The sequence below is a fragment of the Petaurus breviceps genome, unplaced genomic scaffold (assembly GCF_028583685.1).
Source record: "Petaurus breviceps papuanus isolate PSGF00001 unplaced genomic scaffold, PetGlider_PUasm1.0 129, whole genome shotgun sequence".
In the NCBI taxonomy this organism is placed as follows: domain Eukaryota; kingdom Metazoa; phylum Chordata; class Mammalia; order Diprotodontia; family Petauridae; genus Petaurus; species Petaurus breviceps.
In genome coordinates, this window is record NW_027185665.1 from 2,080,221 (window position 1) to 2,103,742 (window position 23,522).

The window sequence follows — 23,522 nt, forward strand, 5'->3', positions numbered from 1 at the left end:
TACCAAAAACCAGGGTATGGGGGTTTATCAAACAATAGATTACTATAGCCGTTGACTTCTGAATCTAGTGTGCCTAATCTATTCTACTGATCCACTCCTCTATTCCTCACCCAGTACCAAGTAGTTTTGATGAATGCTGCTTTGTAATACAGATTGAAATCTGGTATAGCTAGTCCACCTTCCCTAGCATTTCTTTTCATTAATTCCCTTGATATTCTGGACCGTTTATTCTTCCAAATGAATTTTGTTACTATTTTTTTCTAGCTCTATAAAGTAGTTTTTTGGCAAATTAATTGGTATGGCACTAAATATATAATTTAATTTTGGTAAAATTGTCATTTTTATTATATTAGCTCGACCCAGCCATGAGCAATTGATATTTTTCCAATTAGTTAGATCTGACTTTATTTGTGTGAATAGTGTTTTGTAGTTGTGGTCATATAGGTCCTGGGTTTGTTTTGGCAGGTAGATCCCCAAATATTTTATAATGTCTACAGTAACTTTATTTTTTTTATCAAGATTTATTTTAATTTCTAAAAACATAAATGTTTAATTTTAAACCACACTCCCCACAAGTAACATTTCTTGTACCACATTAAACTGTCAATATGTTATAACTAATCTCTAGTTAAGTCCAAACATCAAAAACAATAACATCCAATCAAAAAATAATGGCCTTAAAAAAAGGCTAATCGCCAGTAAAGTAAAATACAAAAAAGTTTTCAGAGTTCACAAATGTTACAACAGAAAGATAAGCGATTCAAGTAGAGTGCTATTTTAAAATTATTCCAACAAGAAGCATGTGTGCATGTTGTACTTTATAAATGTTTACTTTGAACCTTTACTTTGTAAAATTACTAATATTTTATTACTAGACAATAAATTATGGGGTTGCTGATTAAATGGCACTTAAATATTAAAATAGGGAAAATAAAAGCAATAATCCCATGAACTTTGTCTTTGTCGAAACAAGTCCTTTACAAAGTAATCTAAAACACTTAATTTAAGTGAGTCATCCACTCATCCGCCATTGGTTTTTGCAATTTTTTTAAAAAACCGTAGTTTTCCTCAAGGGATCACTGTTTATAAGTCTGAACTTGTTTTTCTTTTAACATTCTTAGAATGTCTACTCCTGAACATTTTGATCTTTAAGGCACTACACAATGAAGTTCCCTTTAAATCAAATTAACAGAAGTACTTTAGGAATGGCTAAGTAAGATCTCTTCTAAGTTCTCTTTTCTAGTTTAGTTTATAAAGTAGAGGTAATCTATTTAAGGGCCTAAAGGAAATGACATCCAAGTACATTTTCCTAAAATTCCAATGTTGGTAATAGCATTTCTTTTAAAAAAAAGAACTTATCAAAAATTCAGGTGTTTATTTAAAAAGAGGAAAAGTACATGAGATCTAAAGGGGAAGATCTAAAGAAAATTTTAACCTATAAATTTTCTAAATCCTTTTTCAAGTGACAAGTATTAGTAAGACTGGCATTAATATTGTGATCACACAATTACAGCAGAGCTTACACAGGCTTAACATATATAATTTACATTTAAAATAAGTTAAATAATTTTAAAAATATATTCTAATTTAATTGGCCCTTAAATATTTTCCCTCTGGGAAACATTTAGCTGAACTTGGCTTTTTCTATCTATGGTTAATTCTGACTTGACTATTCCCCTGTCCTTTTCCCCCTTCATCCCCCCCCCAAAAAAACACACTTTAATGAGTTACTTTAAAAACTGGGGTTGTTTTTATATTTAAAGTTTATTTTACTTAAATATTTAAAGTTTTGTTTTTCTGAAGTGGAATTCAATCATCTTTGCATGTCTATCATTGTTCAGAGTTAATGGTAGTAGAGGGAAAGGACTTAGATATAACACTATGCATAAAGATCATAAATTGGAAAGAATATTATGAACAGAAAGAAATCAAAGTTTAAGGAGTAAAAGGCTCAAATAATTTTGAGTACAAATACCATCTATAATAAGAGGTCAGAAAACATGGAAAATGGAGAGCTGTAATTCTAAACTATTTTTTGAAATTCAAAAACTTAAGAATTTCAGGGCATGAAAATAAATATAAAATGGGAAAAGTGCAATAATGACCCCTAATAAGAAACTTCTTTTAAGTAAATAATCCCAAATAAAATGAAGTTTCACAAAATCTCATCTTAAACAAATATATTACACTACACACATCAAATAAAAAGTTCACCATCATTTCTTTTCAGAGCATTAGACTGCCAAAGCTTTACAAAATGCATTAGTTGTCCATAGCATCTAAATCTAGTAGCATTATCTGTAGCCACTAGAATCATCTGTTTTCATCTGCAGCAAATGACTTAAAGCTAAGCCAAAAGTTTTCACTTATATACATATATTTCTATCACAAAAAGCTGTTATGATCCTGTTATGCTCTCTGCTTTTACTGTGTGTTTCACAAAGCTTCTGTATAGTTCAACATACTAAAAACAATCTTGATTTTTAAAAGAAATCTTTTTGGTACTGCTGCATGATGGGTATAAATGTAAGATTAATTTACACTTAAAATGGCAACTACATTGTATCATATAAACAAATTCAGATTTGGGAAAATTTTCTTGAGTTAACCAAACACAAGGCTGCAGCAATGATAAAATGGTGGAATACAAGGAAAAAATGAACACTAAATTGACTTTTGATCAGTGGCCATTCATTATTTTGCTTTCTGGCATACGGAAGAAATTATCTTCTTTGAGTTTCAAATGTTCTGGTAAATCCAGTTGTCTCTTAGCTTCTTCAATATCATCTTGAATTGCTGAAATAAGGGCATCAAGTGAACTAAAGTTTTTCTCTGGTCTGATGTAGCCAGTAATGACTATACTAAAGATTTCCCCATAGAAGTCTTCTTTGAAGGTATGTATGTGAGTTTCCATAGATTTTTTAGTGTTCTTGTAGTATGGGTTCCATCCTATGCTTAAAACCATCTTATGGACGTCTCCGTTTCCAACCGAGGGCCAACTATAGTAAATCCCAGTGGATAAATCACTCGGGATTATCGACTGCTTGCTCAGGAAAGTTAGCTGTGGGGATGCCAAGCTGCTTGGAGCCCCGTCCGAAGCCCCTCACCACTTTACCCCGGCAGAAATAAGGCAGGTGCTTCATCACGGCGCTGGCTCCGGGCTCGGCGGACGGCCCGGGGGAAGAGAGCGGAGGAGTCGCCGTGGAACTCAGGGCAACGACTCCCCCTGGCCAGCCGCGAGTGGGAGGAGGGGGGAGATTCCGAAGGGCGATCAGGCGCGCGTGGAGGGCGCGAGACTGGCGGCCAATGGGCCTCGACCGAACGCTGCAGGCGAAGGTCGCTAGACAGAACCTCTGCGCGCCACTGACCCAACAGAAGCCGCAATCTACAGTAACTTTAAATAGGATTTCTCCTTCTATCTCTTGCTGTTGAATTTCATTGGAAATATATAGGAATGCCGAGGATTTATGTGGGTTTATTTTATATCCTGCAACTTTGCCAAATTTATTTATTGTCTCAAGTAGTTTTTTACTTGATTCTCTAGGATTCTCTAAGTATATCATCATATCATCTGCCAAGAGTGATAACTTGGTCTCTTCTTCGCCTAATTTGATTCCTTTGATTTCTTTTTCTTCTAATTGCTACTGCTAACATTTCTAGTACCAGATTGAATAAGAGGGGTGATAGTGGACACCCTTGTTTCACCCCTGATCTTATGAGAAGTGCTTCTAGCTTCTCCCCATTACATATAATACTTGCTGATGGCTTTAAATACATGTTACCTATTATTTTAAGGAAGGCTCCATTTATTCCTATACTTTCTAATGTTTTTAATAAGAATGGATGTTGTATTTTGTCAAAAGCCTTCTCTGCATCTATTGAGATGATCATGTGGTTTCTGCTAGTTTTATTGTTGATATGCTCAATTATACTGATGGTTTTCCTAATATTAAACCATCCTTGCATTCCTGGAATAAATCCTACCTGATCATAGTGTATTATTCTTGAGATAAGTTGCTGTAGTCTTTTTGCTAGTATTTTATTTAGAATTTTTGCATCTATATTTCATTCATGAGGTAGATTGGTCTATAATTTTCTTTCTCTGTTTTATCTCTTCCTGATTGAGGTATCAGTACCATATTTGTGTCATAAAAGGAATTTGGTAGGACTCCTTCTTAACTAATTTTCCCAAATAGTTTGTAGAGTATTGGAATCAATTGTTCTTTAAATGTTTGATAGAATTCACTAGTAAATCCGTCTGGCCCTGGAGATTTTTTCCTAGGGAGTGGACTGATGGCTTGTTCAATTTCTTTTTCTGAGATGGGGTTATTTAAGTAATTTACTTCCTCTTCAATTAATCTGGGCAACTTGCATTTTTTGTAAATATTCATCCATTTCCCTAAGATTGTCATATTTATGTGCATACAATTGGGAAAAATAATTCCTAATTATTGTTTTGATTTCCTCTTCATTGGAGGTAGATTCACCCTTTTCATTTTTGATACTCATAATTTGGTTTTCTTCTCTCTCTTTTTTTTTTTTTTTTTGGCCTTTTTTTGGAGGGCAATTGGGGTTAAGTATCTTGCCCAAGGTTACAAGGATAGTATTTTTGTGTGGGTGTAAGGTGTTCCAGGCGGAAACTTAACTCGGTCCTCCAGACTCCAGGGCTGACGCTTTACTCACTGCGCCACCTAGCTGCCCTTCTCTCTTTTTTATTTTTTATCATATTGACTAAGGGTCTATCAATTTTGTTAGTTTTTCCATAAAACCAGCTCTTAGTTTTATTTATTAATTCATTAGTTTTCTTAATTTCAATTTTATTAATCTCTCCTTTGGTTTTCAATATTTCTCATTTAGTATTTAATTGGGGATTTTGAATCTGTTCTTTTTCTAGGTTTTTCAATTGCATGCCCAATTCATTGACCTCCCTTTTCTCTAATTTAATCATGTATACACTCAGGGATATAAAACTTCCCCTAAGGACTGCCTTTAATGCATCCCACAAATTTTGATATGTTGTCTCATTATCATTCTCTTGAATAATTACTGGTTGTTTCTATAATTTCTTGTTTGACCCACTCATTCTTTAGGATTGAATTGTTTAATTTCTAATTAGTTTTTAGTCTGTCTTTCCATGGCCCTTTATTGCATAATTTTTATTGCATCATGATCTGAGAAGGATGCATTTAATATTTCTGCCTTACTGCATAGAATTGTGAGGTTTTTATGCTCTAGAACGTGGTCACTTTTTGAGTATGTGCCATGAACTGCTGAGAAGAAAGTATATTCCTTTTTATCCCCATTCAGTTTTCTCCAGAGATCTATCATACCTATCCTCTCTAAAATCCTGTTCACCTCCTTAACTTCTTTCTTGTTTATTTTGAGGTTAGATTTATCAAGTTCAGAGAGGGGGAGATTAAGGTCTCCTACTAGTATAGTTTTGCTATCTATTTCTTCCTCTAATTCTTTTACCTTCTCCTCTAGGAATCTGGATGCTATACCACTTGGTGCATATATGTTAAGTAATGATCTTGCTTCATTCTCAATGGTGCCTTTTAACAGGATATAGTTTCCTTCCTTATCTCTTTTAATTAGGTCAATTTTTGCTTTTGCTTTATCTGAGATAAGGATTACTACCCCTGCTTTTTTTACTTTAGCTGAGGCATGATATATTTTACTACAGCCTTTTACCTTTACCCTGTGTGTAGCCCTCTGTTTCAGATGTGTTTCTTGTAAACAGCATATTGTAGGATTATGATTTCTAATCCATTCTGCTATCTGTCTCCGTTTTATGGCAGAGTTCATTCCATTCACATTTACAGTTAGGATTGTTATCTGTTTGTTCCCTCCATCCTGTTCCTGCCCCTGTTAATGTTCATAGTTTTCCTTCCTTCTCCCTTCCCCCCCATAATAGTTTTCCTTTTGACCACTGCCTCCCTCAGTGTTCCCTTATCAGCCCCCCTCCCTTTTCCTCCCCTTTCCCCTTACTTCTTCCCTTCCTACTAACCACCTTTTAACCACCTACTAACCACTTTCATAGCCCTTTCCCCCTCCTACTACCTGTAGAATATTTTTATACTTAACAAAGTATGTTATTTCTTCTTCGCACCAAGAGTGACAGGAACAAGTCTCATGCGAAGCTCCTCTCCCTCTCCTCTTTCCCTCTGAAATGATACTTTTTGTGTATCTTCTCCATAGAGTCCTGTGCTTAACTGGTTGTTATTCCCTCCTTGCACCAGAACCAATGAGGGAAAAGCTCATATGATTCCCATCTCCCTCCCTTCTTTTCCTCTGCTATACAGTTTTTATGCCTCTTTGTGTGGCATAATTTACCCTTTTCCACTTATTCATTCCTTTTCTTCCATTGCAGTTCCTTTGTAGCCCTTAATAAGATTTTTTTTAATCATCATTTTGTGTATTTTATACTCATACCCTCTACTTCTCTATAACCAGTTTGCTCTTATCAAATAGCAGGGTGTGTGTGTGTTTTCCTTGTTTACCTTTCTACATCACTGTTGCATCTCATAATTGGAGGTTGAATTTTCCATTGAGTTCTGGCTTTTTTTATCAAGAAGGATCTCTGTTATATCGTTGAATGACCATCTCTTTGTCTGGAAGAAATATGCTCAGTCTCACTGGGTATGTGATCCTTGGCTGTAACCCAAGCTCTTTTCCCTTCCAGAAAATTGTATTCCACTGCCTCTGATCTTTCAGTGTAGAGGCTGCCAAATCCTGTGCAATCCTCACTGTGGCCCCTTGATATCTGAACTGTTGCTTTCTGGCTGCTTGAAGTATTTCCTCTTTTATCTGGTAGTTCTGGAGTTTGACCACAACATTTAGAGGACTTTTCAGTTTGGGATCTCTTTCAGCAGGTGTCCGGTAGATTCTCTCGATTTCTATTTTACCCTCAGGTTTTAGTATCTCAAGACAGTTTTCCTTAACAAGCTCTTGGAGAATGTTTTTCAGGCTCATTTTTTCATCATGATTTTCTGGTAGGCCTATGATTCTCATATTATCTCTCCTGAATCTGTTTTCCAGGTCAGTTATTTTTTCTTTGAGGTATTTTACCTCTTTTTCTAATTTTTATTCTTGTTGTTTTGTTTGACTAATTCTTGGTTCCTCATAGAGTTATTTGTTTCAATTTGGTTGATTCTAGTTTTTAGCAAATCATTTTCCTTGGTTAATTTTTGGAGCTCCTTTTCCATATCATACACTTTTCTTTTTAGACAGATGTTTTCTTCATTATAATGTTTTTCTAATTCTGCTATTTTGGTTTTGAGAGAATTATTCATTTTGTTTTCTATCTCTCTCATTTGGTTTTCAAAGTTCCATTTGATCTCATTTAGGAGAGCCTTCTGTGCTTGGGACTCATTCCCTATTGATGTTTCAGCTGTGGGTGTGGAGTCCACATTGTCTCTCTCTCTGAGTTTGGTTCCTCCCTCTGAGGATAGTAGGACTCCAGAGTCTTTGTCTTTGTAGTCTGCTTTCTACCCATTTTGAGGCAGGGCCCTAGCCATGTCCTTCCTCTAGGGATCTGTAGCAGCAAGCACCCCAAGCGTCCTCAGGGTTTGCTGCCACCACAGGTTCTTAGATCTGCTTTGTTAAAGGAAAGCAACTCAAAATGGGTTAACAAGCTTACTTTAATCAGTCAGACATATATCGTTTTACCTTGTTCAGGGGAAAAGGTCAGCACCCCGAACTTCAAAGTATACAGGCAGAATTATCAAGACAGAAACAGATCTAGTAGACAGATTTCAAACTGTCCAACCATTACATCCATACCCAGTCAACATCTGCGTTTCAATATCTGGGTTTTTTCAAAGCCGGGGGGTCTCTGGACAACGGCTTCCCAGAATCCATATCAAATCACAGAACACTTCTCAAAGTGAGCCCCCAAAACACAGCTACACATCAGGGCTTATATAGCCTTCTCCTGGCTCAGAGAATGTAACAACCTTTTGGACCCACTGGCCAATCAAAAAGTATCTACTGAAAAACAAGCCTCCCACCCCAGGCTCCAGGTGCACTTTAGCCTAGGGGCAGGGAAGATCTTTAAATTTGCATTTCCTTTACAGGATCCCAAGCCTTTACTGTAGAGGGTTTTGCCCTGGGGCAATAATTACTATGTTTTCAGGGATAGAGGGGGGGCGTTTGGAGCAGGTGAGGTTCACTCTGTCATCCTGGTCTATGGAGGTCCTGATCGGGGCCTTTTGGGGGGGGGGCTATGAAGTGGTAGCCCCAGGAGTATTTGCTGTTCAGGACAGGGGCCCCTGTATTTGGTTCTCACCTCGCTCTTTACGGTCCCAGCCCTTTGGTGATAGGCCTGGTAGTGGCCCTTGTGGTTGGTGGGAAGACTTGCCCTCCAAGTTGATCAGGCCCCTTCCAGGCCTGCCTCTGCATCTCACAATGGATTTTTAAAAGCCCATTTTTCCAGAGCTATATTTCCAAAAATCAAAAATGAAATCCACAAAGAACAAAAAATAAATTGTCTCAGCTTTTTGGAAGAAGAAGGAGGAGTTGGGGAAGAAGAAGAAGGGAGAGGAGAAGAAAAGTGAAAAAGGAAGAGAAGAAAAAGAAATAGCAGCACTCCCCAATCTCTGCTTAAATTGGCAGGTTGGGTCCCCAGAGGGCACTGACTCATCAGAGAACATGATAGAGACAGTTAATACCAAATGTTCTCCTAAGAACCTAGTTCACTGCTTCCCACAAATATATCCTACACGGGAGGAATAAGCTTAAATTTAGACCACCATAATTGTAGTGAGCCACATGTTTAAGAAGTATGTGTGAAGTTTGAACTCACATCACCTGCCTTCATAGTCCATTGCTTTGTGTAGAGACTTCACACAGAATCCTTATTATTGTTCATTGTGCATTCTACAAGAGGATCAGTGACATCATGAGGGTGATGTCTTGACTTGGGTCTGAATTGGATATGAGTGGGGCAGAGTTGTGCAGTCTTCAGCTTTATTCTCTCCTCCAGAGTCATCAAAGTCCAGTAGCAAGACAAAGGTCAAGTAAGCCAGGGTCTGACCTTAGAAAAAAATTACATGAATACTGTGGTGGAAAAGAAGGTCTAATACCCAGGAGAGATATGTGAGCAAAGCCAAACAAAAGCCCTTTAGCTCTACTACGACAGCAAGTCATCTCTGGTCTTTCAGGTACCTATGGTAGAAGCCCCTCCAGCTCCAAACAGATCCTGTGTGAAATCAGTCCACCTTCCTCTAGGCTAGGTTTTTACGTCCACAGATATGCAATGTGGACCTAGTGCTCTAAGGTGCCCTCAGGCTAAAATTAGCTGTCTTCTTTTTTTGATTATTCACCTAATTCCCTTTTTGTCTGATATCATTAGACCCATTGTCTTTGTCATTTGGCAGCAGATTTTCATTTTAAATCTGTTTAGAGCTGTCTAAGTTAAATGTATATCCTATAAAAAGAAATGTTGAGGGGTGGCCAGGTAGCACAGCGAGTAAGAGCACCGGCTCCAGTGTTGAGAAGACCTGGAGATCGAATCCCGGGCTCAGACACTTAGCACCCACCCAGAAACACCTGGCCGTGTAACCTTGAGCAAGTTACTTAACCCCAATTGCTAAAAAAAAAAAAAAAAAGAAAAGAAAAGAGATGTTGAATTATGTTATTTAATCCATTTTAGATGCTTTTTGCATTTTATTAGAGAGTTTTATGACATTTTCTTTTAGCATTTTAATCAGCAAATTTGTCTTTTCTTTGGTCATTCTCTTTGAAGGAATTACCCACTTTCTTATTCTTATTATTTCCCAAATTTAATAGAGCCATTCTAAATTAAGTTCCTCCATTTTCTATTAACAACAGTATAGATGCAATAAGGGTCTGGCATATGGCCAGAGTACTCAACACTTCTCTTTACATGAAGGTTCTTAGGAAATTGCTTCTGGAAGAATCATAAGTGTCTGAGGCCATATTTGAACTCAGGAAGATGAGTCTTCCTGACTCTGGACCAGTACTCTTTGCACTATGGCACCACCCAGCTGTTCTTCGGTGCTGTTATCCCCATTTTACCATACATTGCAATAAATTGCATTTCTTTACTCAATTGAGCAAACTGAGGCAAACCGAGGTTAAGTGACTTACCCAGGGTCACATAGGTAAGTGTCGGAGGCTGGATTTTAACCGTCTTCTTGACTGTGTCCACTATATAATGCTCCATCCACTATACCACCTAACTGCTGCAAGGCACTTAAGGAGACTCTATCACTCCATTCTGTCATTCTGGTCTATGTATTTTCCAAGAGTTTATATAATTCAGTAATTTGGGGAGGCCTGTATTTCCAGCTGGCCTGCATCATGTGTAATTTCATTTTCCACTATAGTCAGTTTAACTATTTGTTGTTTTTATAATTTTTAAAAGGTATTCTATCGTATTGTCCACATTGGTCATTGTCTTAATTAATTCCTCACAGTCTTTTGTTTCTCTTCTCATATAATTTTCATGTCTGATTTTCTAATTTCTTCTATTATTTGATCTTGTCAATTTTTTTTAGCATTGCTATTTCTTGTGTGGTCCAAGAGAGTCTTGCCTTCTTTTGTTTCTACAGAGATTCCCAGGGCTCAAAGAAATTATTCACAAAGGGAGGCTGGTAGAGCAAGTTCTGAGATTCTGGCATGAGAAAGGGATTGCTCCCTCCTTCTTCTCGGGGTTACAATGTTCTCTTTTTACAGAACTGTGAAATAAGAGCCACACAACAGATAAAAAGAACACTCTCCAGACTTTTCAAACTTTTCTTCTAATTTGGCTTTCAGAAGCAAGACAGTAGTACCAGGAATTGAGACAGCCAGAGCAGGAAGCAGGACCAAGGGAATCTAGGCAAAAAAGCAACAGTTACCAAGCTCTGACCAGCACTGGCTAGAATCTGCTGAAAACCAGCAGTGATCATGAATCTTGTTTGTTAGTAGGCTGGAAAATTAAAAGAAATTTTATCATCCCCATTTTTTCTTTTATTAGTGTGCTGATTGGGAGATGGGAAGGTTGAGTGAAGAATTCATTCCTTTTTATAAGCTTCAGGTATATATATTCAGGATATTGTTACACAAAGAATATCTAGGAGGAAGATCTGTATGAGTAAATGAGTGAATGTTCATTCACCCAGAAAACCTAGGAGAAAGTAAGCATAATGGAGAAGAGCTTATTTTTTTTTCCTATATTTTGATTCCATGTTACCAAAGCTCTGTGAAGACCCACTGAATTTCTCAATAGGTATGTACCAAGATCTGAGGGGATGAAATATCTAATGAAGTGAGGACAGTGAGTCAAAAAATATAAATAATAAAGGGCACATTTTAATGTTTGCTAAATACATCATCTCCTAAATGAGATAGGATACAGGAATGAAAGGAAAAGTTTGTGAATCAAAATGCCATCTTGGGGACAGAAAAAATTGCTAGATTTATTCAGGCTAACAGCATGCTAAAAGATGTTTACAGACACAGCAGATAGGTAGAAACTGCATTGTACGGTATTAAGCAGAGAAACAGCTAGTGTCTAAGTCAGATCTTGCTTTTTGATGTTTCAAACCCCTTGAGTGGATTTTTACTTATATTGACTATATGTGAGGAATATGCCAAGTGATACCACACCACAAATATTTATTTACCTCATTGTGAAGTTGTAATTTTCATATTTTTCATTGTTGTTCAGTCGTTTTTCAGTCATGTCTGACTTCATGACCCCATTTAGGGTTTTCTTGGCAGAGATACTGAAGTGGTTTGCCATTCCCTTAGCCAGCTCATTTTATAGATGATGAAACTGAAACAAACAGGGATAAGTGACTTGCCCAAGGTCACACAACTAGTAAGTGTCTGAGGCCAGATTTCTACTCAGAAAGATGAGTCTTCCTGACTCCAGGCCTGGCACTGTGCCACCTAGCTGCCCCTTCATCTTTACCTAATCACTTTTAATGTTATTTATCCACCAAAGGGACTTCTAGTGCCAAGATGGCACAGTGAGGAAGAAACCCTCTGAAGTCCTCCAAAGTTCCCTTCCAACAACTAGAAAAACCACCTCCGAAGTGATCTAGGAGCAGGGAAGCAGCTTGCCAGCATGGCAGGAAAGGTCTGTCTCATTGAGGTGGGAGGGGAGCAAGGTCCAAGAGCAAGCAGCTGCCAGCTTCTCAGCAGAGGGCCTATAGCAAGTCTCCTAGCCTGGGGCAATCCACCAGCAAGGCCCCACCCTCCTGCAAACCAAGAGTCCCTAGGCATGTGGCAAGGCACCACCCCAGTGACCCCACCTCCAACACTAGACACCGGGAAGCCTTAACCCCACTGAGCAGTAAAGCTACGCCTCAGGGCTAGCCAACAGTAAGACTGCACCCCTGGGGCCTGCCAGCCAAGAGACCTTGTTTCCATAGCAACCCAGCAGCAGGGGCCCACCTCTGTGTCAGACCAGAAATAATATCCTTCCTCCAGGGTCAGCCACCAGAAAGACTCTGTTAACATAGCAACCCAGCAGCAAGGCCTGGAGCAGATCAACAGCTAAACCCCACACCCAGGGAAGATCAACAGGGAGGTGTCTCCCCCACTACCCCAGTACAAGCCAGAAGGGAAGCCTACCCTCTAGAGAAAGCAAGTAGCTAAGCCCTGAAGCCCAGTGAAAGCCAACAGTAAGATCCAGAGCCTCAGGACAAAAATCTTAGGACTGTGCAGGACCAGAGCCAAACTCTCACATTAAAATACCAAGTCACAAAAAAGGCAGAACAATGAGCAAAAAACAAAAACAAACAGAAAAAATAGAGCTTGACTGTAGAAAGTTACTATGATGATAGGGAAGATCAAGGTATGTACTTAGAAGAGGACATTAGTGTCAAAATGTGAAGCCTCAAAGAAAAATGTAATTTGGTCTCAGGCCCAAAAAAAGAATTCCTGGAAGAGCTTAAAAAGGATTTTAAAAAGCAAATTAGAGGAGTAGGAAAAAAATTGGGGAAAGAAATGAGAGAAATACAAGAGAAAAATTTTAAAAAGCATGGGAAAAGATATACAAAAATTTACTGAGGGAAAAAAATCTCCTTAAAAATTGAATTGGCTAAATGGAAAAGGAAGTACAAATGCTCACTGAAGAAAATAATTCCTTAACAATTAGAACTGAACAAGTGGAAATTGACTCTGAGACATCAAGATATGATAAAACAAAATTTAAAAAATAGAATAAAATGTGAAATTTCTCATTGGAAAAACAATTGACCTAGAAAATAGATCCAGGAGAGATAATATAAGAATTATTGGACTACCTGAAAGCCATGATAAAAAAAAAAAAAGCCTGGACAACATCTTTCAAGAAATTATCAAAGAAGGGGCGGCCAGGTAGCACAGCAAGTAAGAGCACCAGCTCCACTGTCAGGATGACCTGGGGATGGAATCCCAGGCTCAGAAACTTAGCACCCACCCAGAAACACCCGGCCATGTAACCTTGAGCAAGTTACTTAACCCCAATTGCTTTAAAAAAAAAGAAATTATAAAAAAAAACTGTCCTGATATATTAGAACTCAAGAGCAAAATAGAAATTAAAAGAATTCACCAATCACTACCTGAAAGACATCCCAAAGTGAGAACTCCCAGGAACATCATAACCAAATTCCAGAGCTCACAGATCAAAGAGTAAGCATTGCAAGCAGTCAAAAAGAAGCAATTCAAATATTGTGGAGCTACAGTCAGGATTATACAGGATTTGTCAGCTTCCACATTAAAGAACCAGAGGGTTTGCAATATGATATATCGGAAGGCAAAGGAGTTAGGATTACAGCCAAGAATCACCTACCCAGCAAAATTGAATATAACCTTTCAGGGGATAAAAATGGGTATTTATCAAAAATAGAGGACTTTCAAGCATTTCTAATTAAAAGACCAGAGATGAATAAAAATTTTGACCTCCAAATACAAGATTCAAGGGAAATATAAGAAGGTTAAAAAAGAAACAAAGAAGAGAAAAACATAAGAAATTCACTATTGTTTATATTTCTATATGGCAAGACAATATTTATAACTCCTAACAACTGTATTACTGGGGCGGCTAGGTGGAGCAGTGAATAGAGCACTGGCCCTGGAGTCAGAAGGAGTTCAAATCAGGCCTCAGACACTTGACATACTTACTAGCCATGTGACTTTGGGCAAGTCACTTAACCCCAATTGCTCTCTAAAAAGCAAAAAAACAAAACAAAAAATCCAGATCAAAGAATCCAGATCAAATCACAGAACACTTCTCAAAGTGAGCCCCCAAAACAAAGCTCCACATCAGGGCTTATATAGCCTTCTCCTGGCTCAGAGAATGTAACAACCTTATTGACCCACTGGCCAATCAAAAAGTATCTATGAAAAACAAGCCTCCCACCCCAGGCTTCAGGTGCACTTTAGCCTAGGAGCAGGGAAGATCTTTAAAATTTGCATTCCATTACACTAACCAATTCCCAAGTCTTGTTAATTCTACCTCTCACTTCTGTCTCCAACAGCTATCATATCTTTTCCCTTCTCTCCACTAATATGTGTGACCCTAATAGCTCTCTCCTAGACTGCTGTAATAAGCTCCAAATTGAGCTCCCTCTGTCCAGATTCTGTCCTCTCCCATCCATCCTCTGCACAGCTATCAAAATAGTCTTCATAAGGTGCCTAGATTATCATGTCACTTCCCTGATCAAATATCTTTAGTAACTTCCTCTTTTTCCTAATATAAAACACAAACTCCTTAGCTGGGCATTCGGAGCCTCCACAATTTTAGTTTTTCCTTTGACTTTTCTGTAGTGATTTTATATTATTCTTTCACACAGTCCATGTTTCAACCAGACTGACCTAGCAGCTACTCCCAGAACCCAGTACTCCATCTCTCATTTCCACACCTTTGCCCAAACTGTGCTCCTTCCTACCAGTTCCAGTCTTAGAGAGCTCTCTTGTCATACCTTTGCCTTTCAGGAGCCTTCTTTTTCATACTGATAAAACTCATTAGTCCCCTCTTCCATGAAGTTATCCCTGATCTTCCCTGTTTCCCCCATCCCCAGTTATTTGTGTTCTCTGCCCCCTCAAATTACCCTGCAACTCTCTCCCAGTAGAAAATGACTTTTGAAGTTAAGAACTGTTTTCACGAGTTTTGTTTTTGTTTTGGGATCCCAAGTGCTAAGCATCATGTTTTGAACATATCTGTCACTTAATAGATTGTTTTCTGGGGAAGTTTTAATGCAACTTCCTGTCCTGCCCGGTTATCCCCTCTACTTGCCTAGCCAACCCCAGAAATACTTTCCAAATTCCATGCCTACAGCCTCTAAACTTTCCACCCAGAACTAGGTCAATCACTCCCATGCTTCCCTAAAGTTAAATAGGCTAGAATGAGATCCAGACCTTCCCTTAGGACCTAAGTCTGGCAAAATCGTGGCTGGATCCACCAGATTATAGTGAATTATTACAAAGTAGTAGAGGATTAGAGAATCAGGGTTAAGAGAAAGCATAGCTGACCATCCTGAATTCACTAAATAAACTATATATGTGTGTGTGGGGGAGGCTCTTAACAATTCATCGTTCACAGAAACATTGGAATCTGTATATGAAAATGTGTTGGATTTTGCAAAGATTCTGTGATTTTAGGAATACAGGGGAAATGGGAACTGCCATTCTAGACTGCAGCAGGCAGATAAAGGTTAGGAGACTTACTCAGGGTCACATGGCTAATAGATGTGAAAAGCAAGATTTTAGTCCATTTTAATTTAAGATTACTTGGCTCCAAGCATAGTATTTGCATCTGTTGCCTAAATCAGAATGTTATAAAACTTCACGTACACACACACACACACACACACACACACACACACACACACACAGAAGGAACATTACTTTAACAAACTTCTGAGAGTGTTGAGAAAAGAGAACAAGACTGACTCCATGTTGAACAAAGAACTGTATTAACAGAATGACTTTGATAGCAACATCAGTTGCAGAAACTGCTTTATGAAGCAAAATGTTGCAAAAATTGTTCCTCTTCTCTATTCCAGGATATCACAAAACAAACAAAATGTTCTTGTCATTGTAGATATTTTCCTTGTTGATGAAGGAAAACACACCCAGAAGCCTGTTTTTGTTTTTGTTCAGTTGTTTAATTGTGTCCAACTCTGTCGGAACCATAGCACACCAGGTCCTTCCGACCAGAGGGGTTCGTTTTCCAGTGTCACATCTTTTAGCATTTTCGTACTGTTCATGGAGTTTTCTTGGCAAAAGTACTGGAGTGATTTTCCATTTCATTCTCCAATGGATCATCATTTGTCTGAACTTTCCACTATGACCTGTCTATCTTGCATAACCCTGCATCACATAGTTTCATTGAGCTATGCAAGCCCCTCTGCCACAACAAGGCAGTGATCCAGGAGAGGAGAAGCCTATAAAAGTATGTATCTATGCTTTTCACAAATGGAATGTGCACTGAGCAATTTGATTCTGACTCCTCTTGTTAGCAAGTAAAATCTTGCCTGGCTTATGCCACTGGACTTACAAGATATGATTTATTGTCAAGGTTATTTATCTCCCTTATTAGTACAATAAGGGAGTAATTTATTTCAGTTTTTGTATAATGCATTTAATCTCTGTGAGTACCTCAGGGCCCTCTATAAGTACCTGTAGAAAGAAACAAAATCAAGACACACTAGATAGAGACAAGAGTTGTGTGAATGATTCTGAGGACTTTTGTGGTGCTTTTTTTTCTCCTCTCTTCCACCTTAAGAGGAATTTTCTGCTGATGGCTAGAGGCTGCCATGGCTCAAATTCTATCAGTGGTTGATAGCAAATGACAAAGAATTGAACAGACAGACCATGGCTCCCCAAATCCATGACATCCAGAAACCCAGATTGCAGAGATGAGAGAAGTTGAGGCCAATTTGGAGCAACAGTGATGGCAGCTGTTGAAAACTTCATTGAATGAATGAATCAATGAATGAATAAGTGTTGTTGATCTTGTCCTACCAAATCCTTGCCTTGGATTACTCCCACCACTCCCTGTCTTCATTACAATTTATATGCTACAGAAGGAAGCTGGAGAAAACTGCAAAACCATGCTAACTAGATCCATTATAAACATATGTTACATAATCATAACAACTTAATCAATTCTTTATCCCACTCACGACAGTGGCTTTTACAAACCGTTTCATCCTTCCCTAAACTTCCCATGGCTTCCACTTTCCCAGGAATGTCTGGAAACAGCTTCAACCAGTTTCTGAGGGATCAGTGTTAAATTTTCAATATGAGCATTTACACTTTGGAAAATGGAAAATACTGCAAATAATGGCTTGATTTATTGTTTTGCTAGTTGTCTAGACTTAAGAAAACATTAACAATGTAGTTTAAACTTAAAATTGCATGTATATACTTTTATTTTTAGGAAGTCAGTTGTTAAACATTTACAGAACACTCCGTTTGAGCTCAGTAATATAATAATTCAGGGAATGAAACCATCACCAGACTAAGGACCAGGTGACTGTAGGCATCATTATCATCATCATCATCATCATCATCATCATCATCATCATCATCATCATCACTGACATGTACTTTATATAGCACTTATATAGTTCCTTAAGGTTTGCAAAATTCTTCACATATATTATCTCATTTAAGCCTCACAACACTCCTGCCCTCTCCCCACCCTCTCAGCTAAGAACTTTGCTTCATATATCCCTGAAAAAAAAATTGAGGTCATTTACCAAGTGACCTCTCTTCTCCCCTCTTCTTCATCTCATTCACTCAGATGTCTTTATCCACTCTCTTCCTTCAGCCCTGTCCCACATAATGTGATGTCTCTTCTCCTTTCCAAGGCAAAACCCTTTATGGGTACAACTGATTGAATTTCATCCTTTCTTCTCCAGCATAGCGCCCCCTTTTTAATCCATTCTCTCTTATTTATCTTCAATCCTGTCTCCTGGACATTTCCTTGACATCTACAAACATATTTCTATCCCCACCATCCTCAAAAAAAAAAAAAAAAGCAAAAAAATCTCATTTTTTCTGTCCCTATCCACTAGTGACTATCTTGTATCTTTCCTTCCTTTCATAACTAAATTCCTTGAGAAGGCCATCTATAATTTGTGCCTCCATATCCCAGCACTTAGCACAGTAACTAGCAAATAGTAGGGACTTTTAAAATGTTTATTTACTATTGACTGATCACAATCCTTTTTTCATTTTAATTCTCCTCTTTATCCTGACCATGATCTCTAGTTCATCAACATGTCTGTACTAACTCAAGCAGGAGTGTTCTGGCAAATGTTGACACACTTTTAAATTTGATTTGCATTATTAACATTTTCTCCATCACTTTCTTAAGTCCAGACAGTCCAAAAAAATCAAATGCCCTGATTTGTAGTGATCACCCATTTTTTTTCTGAGATTCAAATGTTCACAATGAAAATTTAACAAAGATCTCTCAAAAGCTGGTACCCCTTCTCTGGCTATACTCTTTCCTCCCCAAACTTGACCCCTCAATTTTTTTGTTCATTTCTTCCTTATCACCAATCATGCTGCCACTATCCCAAACATGAGTTAATCTCATTATTTGTCATGCTCACTCCCACTGATGAACAGAACTGGAGGAAATATAAAACTATATTGACTGGGTCCACCACAAATTTATGAAAGTATGACTAATCTCAACTGGGTCCTCACTATAGCAAGACAATTCTACTACTCCTCCCTAATTGATTCCCTGTTCTACTAACCACAGCATTCTAAATCTTTTCTTCTCTCCTTGAGTTTCCCATCCCACTCCCTCCTGCCTTCCTTTTGGCAGATGTCACCTTAAAGCTCACCAAGAAAATTGAAGCCATTCTTTAAAATATCCTTTCCCCCCACATTTCCTCATATCACATCCCTATGACATAATATCTTCCACTATTTCCTCCTTCACTCTGGTCTCTGATGGTGAGTATCCTTCTGCTTGCTAAGACTAACTCTTTGGGAAAGAATTGGAAATTGAGGGGGAAGCCCATCAGTTGGGGAATGACTGAACAAGTTGTGCTAAATGAATGTAATAGAATACTATTGTTCTATTAGAAATGATTGATAAGCAGGTGGGTTTCAGAAAAACCTGGAAAAACTTACAAGAACTGATGCTGAGTGAAGTGAGCAGAACCAAGAGACCGTTGTACATAGTAACAGCAACATTGTGCAAGGATCAACTTTGATAGACTTAGCTCTTCTCAGAAATAGAATTATCTAAGACAATCCAAGGGACTCATGATGGAAAATGCTGTTCATATCCAGAGAAAGAGCTATGTAGTCTGAATGCAGATTGAAGCATACTATTCTCTGTCTTTCTCTCTCTCTTTCTGTGTGTGTATTACTTTCTCTTTCTCATAGCTTCTCCCTTTTGTTCTGATTCTTCTTTCACAACATGACAAAATATGATAGTACATGTATAGCCTATATCAGATTGCATGCTTGTAATGGTAATGGGAATCTGAAGATTTTCCCTGCCCCTTGGCCCCTTGATAGGCTTAAGTGAATCTGAGAACCTTCCCTGATTTGAAAATATACTCTAGGGGCGGCTAGGTGGCGCAGTGAATAGTGCACTGGCCCTGGAGTCAGGAGGACCTGAGTTCAAATCTGGTCTCAGACACTTAACACAAAAACTAGACATGTGACCTTGGGCAAGTCACTTAACCCCAATTGCCTTCCGAAAACAAAAGCAGAAAACAAAAAAAAAACAAAATGAAAGAAAATATACTCTGTCCCCTAATAGGCTCAATGTGGTGACATGGATCCTGTGGTGGGAGGCTTGTTTTTTCAGGGACCCCCATACCTTGTTACTTTGTAATTGGGCAGTGGGTCAAGAGGGTTGTGACATTCTCTGACCCAGGAGAAAGCTATATATACCCTGATGTGAGGTTTTGCTTTGGGGCTCACTTTGGGAAGAGTTGTGTGATTTGGCCAGATGAGATTCTGGGCAGCCGTTGAGCCTCCTGGCTTTGAAAACACAGATGTTGGTGCTCCCCTCTCTGGTAACTAACTAGGTATAGATGTAATGGTCAGACAGCTGGAAGCCCTGTCTGCTGGTCTGTTTCTCTGTCTGTATGTTTTTTGTTTGCTTGTAACTTCTGTTTATATTCTCTGAAATTGAGGATGCTGACTTTTTCCCCTGAACTAGGTAAATGATTTATGTTTGATTTTGAGTTGCTTTCCTTTAGAAAAGAAGATCTAAGAACCTGTGCTAGCAGCCATTCTGGGTATGCTAGCTGCTACAATGCTGTCTTGGGGAGGGGGAAGGGGAAGGAAGAGGAAAAATTTGGAACTCAAAATCTTATAAAAATGAATGTTGAAAACTAAAAATAAATTTAAAGAAAAAAAGACTAGCCCTTCCAACAGTCCCTTCCATCTTCTCTGGCAGATTGCCCTTACCATTATCCCCAGTATCTCTAATCTTCAATTTCTACATATCTACTGGCCCTTTTCCCATTGCCTATAAACATACCTAAGTCTTCCCTATCCTTGAAAATAATAAAACCTCATTAAATTTCTCCATACTGGCCAGCTGTAGTCCTTTATCTCTCCTCTCCTGCTCAACTAAACTCCTTGAAAAAGTCATCTACAATCATTGCCTCCACTTCAATACCATTGACTACCCTGTCGTCCTGGATATTCTCCTCTGGATTTCTATGACTTCTCTCTTGGCTCTCCTCCTCCTTGTTTGACCTCTCATACCCAGTTTCTTTTGCCAGATCTTCACCTTGTCAAACCTTTGGTGTCCTTGTCAAACTGTCGGTGTCCCACAAGGCTAAGTCTTGGATTCTTATTTAGCAATCTCATCAACTCACAGGGTTCAATCATGGTCTCTACACTGATGACTACCAGAACTATTTATCCATCCCTAGTCTCTCTCTTAAGTTCCATTCTCAAATTACCAGCTTCACAGTGACCATTTAGAAGTAGATGTCCTATGGGCATTTCAAACTCAACATGTCCAAAACAAAATTTTATCTTTCCCTAAGTCTTCCCTTCTTCTGAACTTCCATATTACTGCTGAAGGCACTAACTACCATCCTTCCAGTCACCCAGACTTACAATTGCAGTATCATCATCTATTTCCCTCACTCAGTCAATTGCCAAAGTTATAATTCTTCTAAATTGTCACTCCCATATAGCTTTTTCTCACCATTCATATGGCCATTACCCTAGTTTCAAACCTCATTGTTTCTTGCCTGGATTATGCATAGATCTGACTATTTCATCCTCCCATTCAATAAATTCCAGTGGCTCCCTATGGCCTCCAGAATCCAATATCAAGTCCCTTATTTCTCATACAAAGCTCTTCACAAGTCCTTTCCAGGGTTCTTACACTTTATTCCCTTGTACCCACAATCCAGCCATAGTGGCTTACTTTCTATTTCTTGAACATGAAACTCCCTCTCCTATCTCCTTGCCTTTTCAATGGTTATTTCTTCCTGCCTGGGATATGCTCCTTCTCCCAAACTACGACTCTTTAGAATCCCTTCCTTCCTTGAAGATTTAGGTACTATGTTCTGTAGGAAGCCTTTCTTTTTCTCCTCACCCCCCACCCCAACTGCTACTATGATCCCTTCTAAGATTATTTTCTACTTACTTTATACTTACTTTGTATATTCTGATTTATATGTGTTGTCTCTCTCATTAAAATATAAGCTCCTCAAAGTCAATAATTGTTTTTGCTTTTTTCTTTGTATCCTTAGTGTTCAGCACATAGTTAGTGCTTAATAAGTACTTTCTAATTAATTTATGCATAGCTAAGTAGCATGATAGATAGAGAGCCAGGCCTGGGGTCAGGAAGACTCATCTTCCTGAGTTCAAATCTGATCTCAGATACTTCCTAGCTCTGTGAGCTTGGGCAAGTCACTTAACCCTGTTTGCCTCAGTTTCTCCTCTGTAAAATGATCTGGAGAAGGAAATGGCAAACTACTCCAGTATCTTTGCCAAGAAAACCTAAAATACCAGCCCTGGAATCAGGAGGACCTGAGTTCAAATCCAGACTCAGACACTTAACGCTTACTAGCCATGGGATCTTGGGCAAGTCACTTAACCCCAATTGCCCTGCCTTCCCCCCTCCAAAAAGCAAAACAAACAAACAAGAAAACCTCAAATGAGGTCATAAAGAGTTGGATACAACTAAAACAACTGAACAACTTCAAAATATTATTTTATAATTTTGTATTTTCAAATGATTATAATCTCTAGGCCCACTAGCCATGGTATACCTGGACCCTCACAAAATATTGTAAGAAATTGAGAAAATCAAGCTGATTTTAGTGATTCTATTTTGTAATTGATTTTGTTCTTTATTTCCTCAACACTCTGTATAATTCCCTAAGTCATGTTTCTTTGTCTTTGAGTTAAGTTCAGAAATTTAGTCTTCCTCTCTGAGTTAAGTTTAAAAATTCAGTTTCCTTATAAACAATTTAATTAAGAGCAACTTGGTATTTCTATACAATTAACTATCCTTGTAGAATTAGAAGAAATATGCTATCTATATACCATTAGTCATTCCTACAAGTGAACTAAATCAATCAGAATTCCCTAGCTATGAGGTAGAAGGAGGGGTTGTTGCTAACCCCACATTCCTGAGTTCTAGTCAATCATATTGTCCCCCATGACTATGATGTTTCTGACTTTGTAATCAATCATATTGTCTTCTCTAGGATGCTGCCTTCTAATTATTTGGGGTGCTCCTTTTTTGTCTATAAAAATTGTCAGCCCTTATTCAAGATCTTAACTAGCTGAAAAGGGTGAGACCCTGTTTATTGGCAAATTCACACTTTGCTAATAAATTGATTATGTTCAGTACTTGTGCCTCATGGAGGGGAAGATCAGGAAGGCAAAAGGGAATGGGCCAACCTTACTCTCATTGAATTTGGCTTAGGGAGGGAATGACATACACACTAAATTGGGTATCTTGCTCTATAGGAGAATAGGGGGGAAGGGGATAAGAGGGGGGATGATGGAGGAGAGGGCAGGTTGGGAGGGTAGGGTAGTTAGAAGTACATACTTTTGAAAAGGGACAGGGTCAAAGTAGAAAATAGAACAAGTAAGGGGCAGGATAGGATGGAGGGAAATATAGTCAGTCTTTCACAATATATCCACTATGGAAATGTTTTGCATAACTACACATGTACAACCTATATTGAATTGCTTATCTTCCCAGTAAGGGTGGGTGACTAGGGAGGAAGGGAAAGAATCTGTAATTTAAAGTTTTAAAATCAAACGTTTAAAAAATATTATTATTATTACTATTATTATCATCATTATTATTATTTTACATGCAACTGGAAAATAAGATATACAGGCACTGGGGTATGGAGATCCATCTTACCCTATTGGAAAGTCAGAGGTGGGATGGGGAAGGATATAGGAGAGAGCAGATTGGGGTATAGGGTATACAATGGGATCACTTTTTTGACTGATGGGTACGGTAAAGATGGGGAGAAAATGTGTAACTCAAAATCTTGTGCAAATGTATGATGTAAACTAAAAATAAAAATAAAATGTAATTTTAAAAAAGG

At 38.3% G+C, this 23,522-nt stretch overlaps 1 protein-coding gene and 1 pseudogene across 1 annotated transcript in view; both read right to left on the reverse strand.

Annotated features, from left to right (window-relative positions):
* The window catches only part of LOC138172773 (activated RNA polymerase II transcriptional coactivator p15), a 216,636-nt gene that overhangs the window by 75,315 nt on the left and 117,799 nt on the right, over nucleotides 1-23,522 (reverse strand). The gene's annotated exons all lie outside the window — the stretch shown is intronic.
* On the reverse strand, nucleotides 958-6,972 carry LOC138173535 (bifunctional riboflavin kinase/FMN adenylyltransferase-like; annotated as a pseudogene).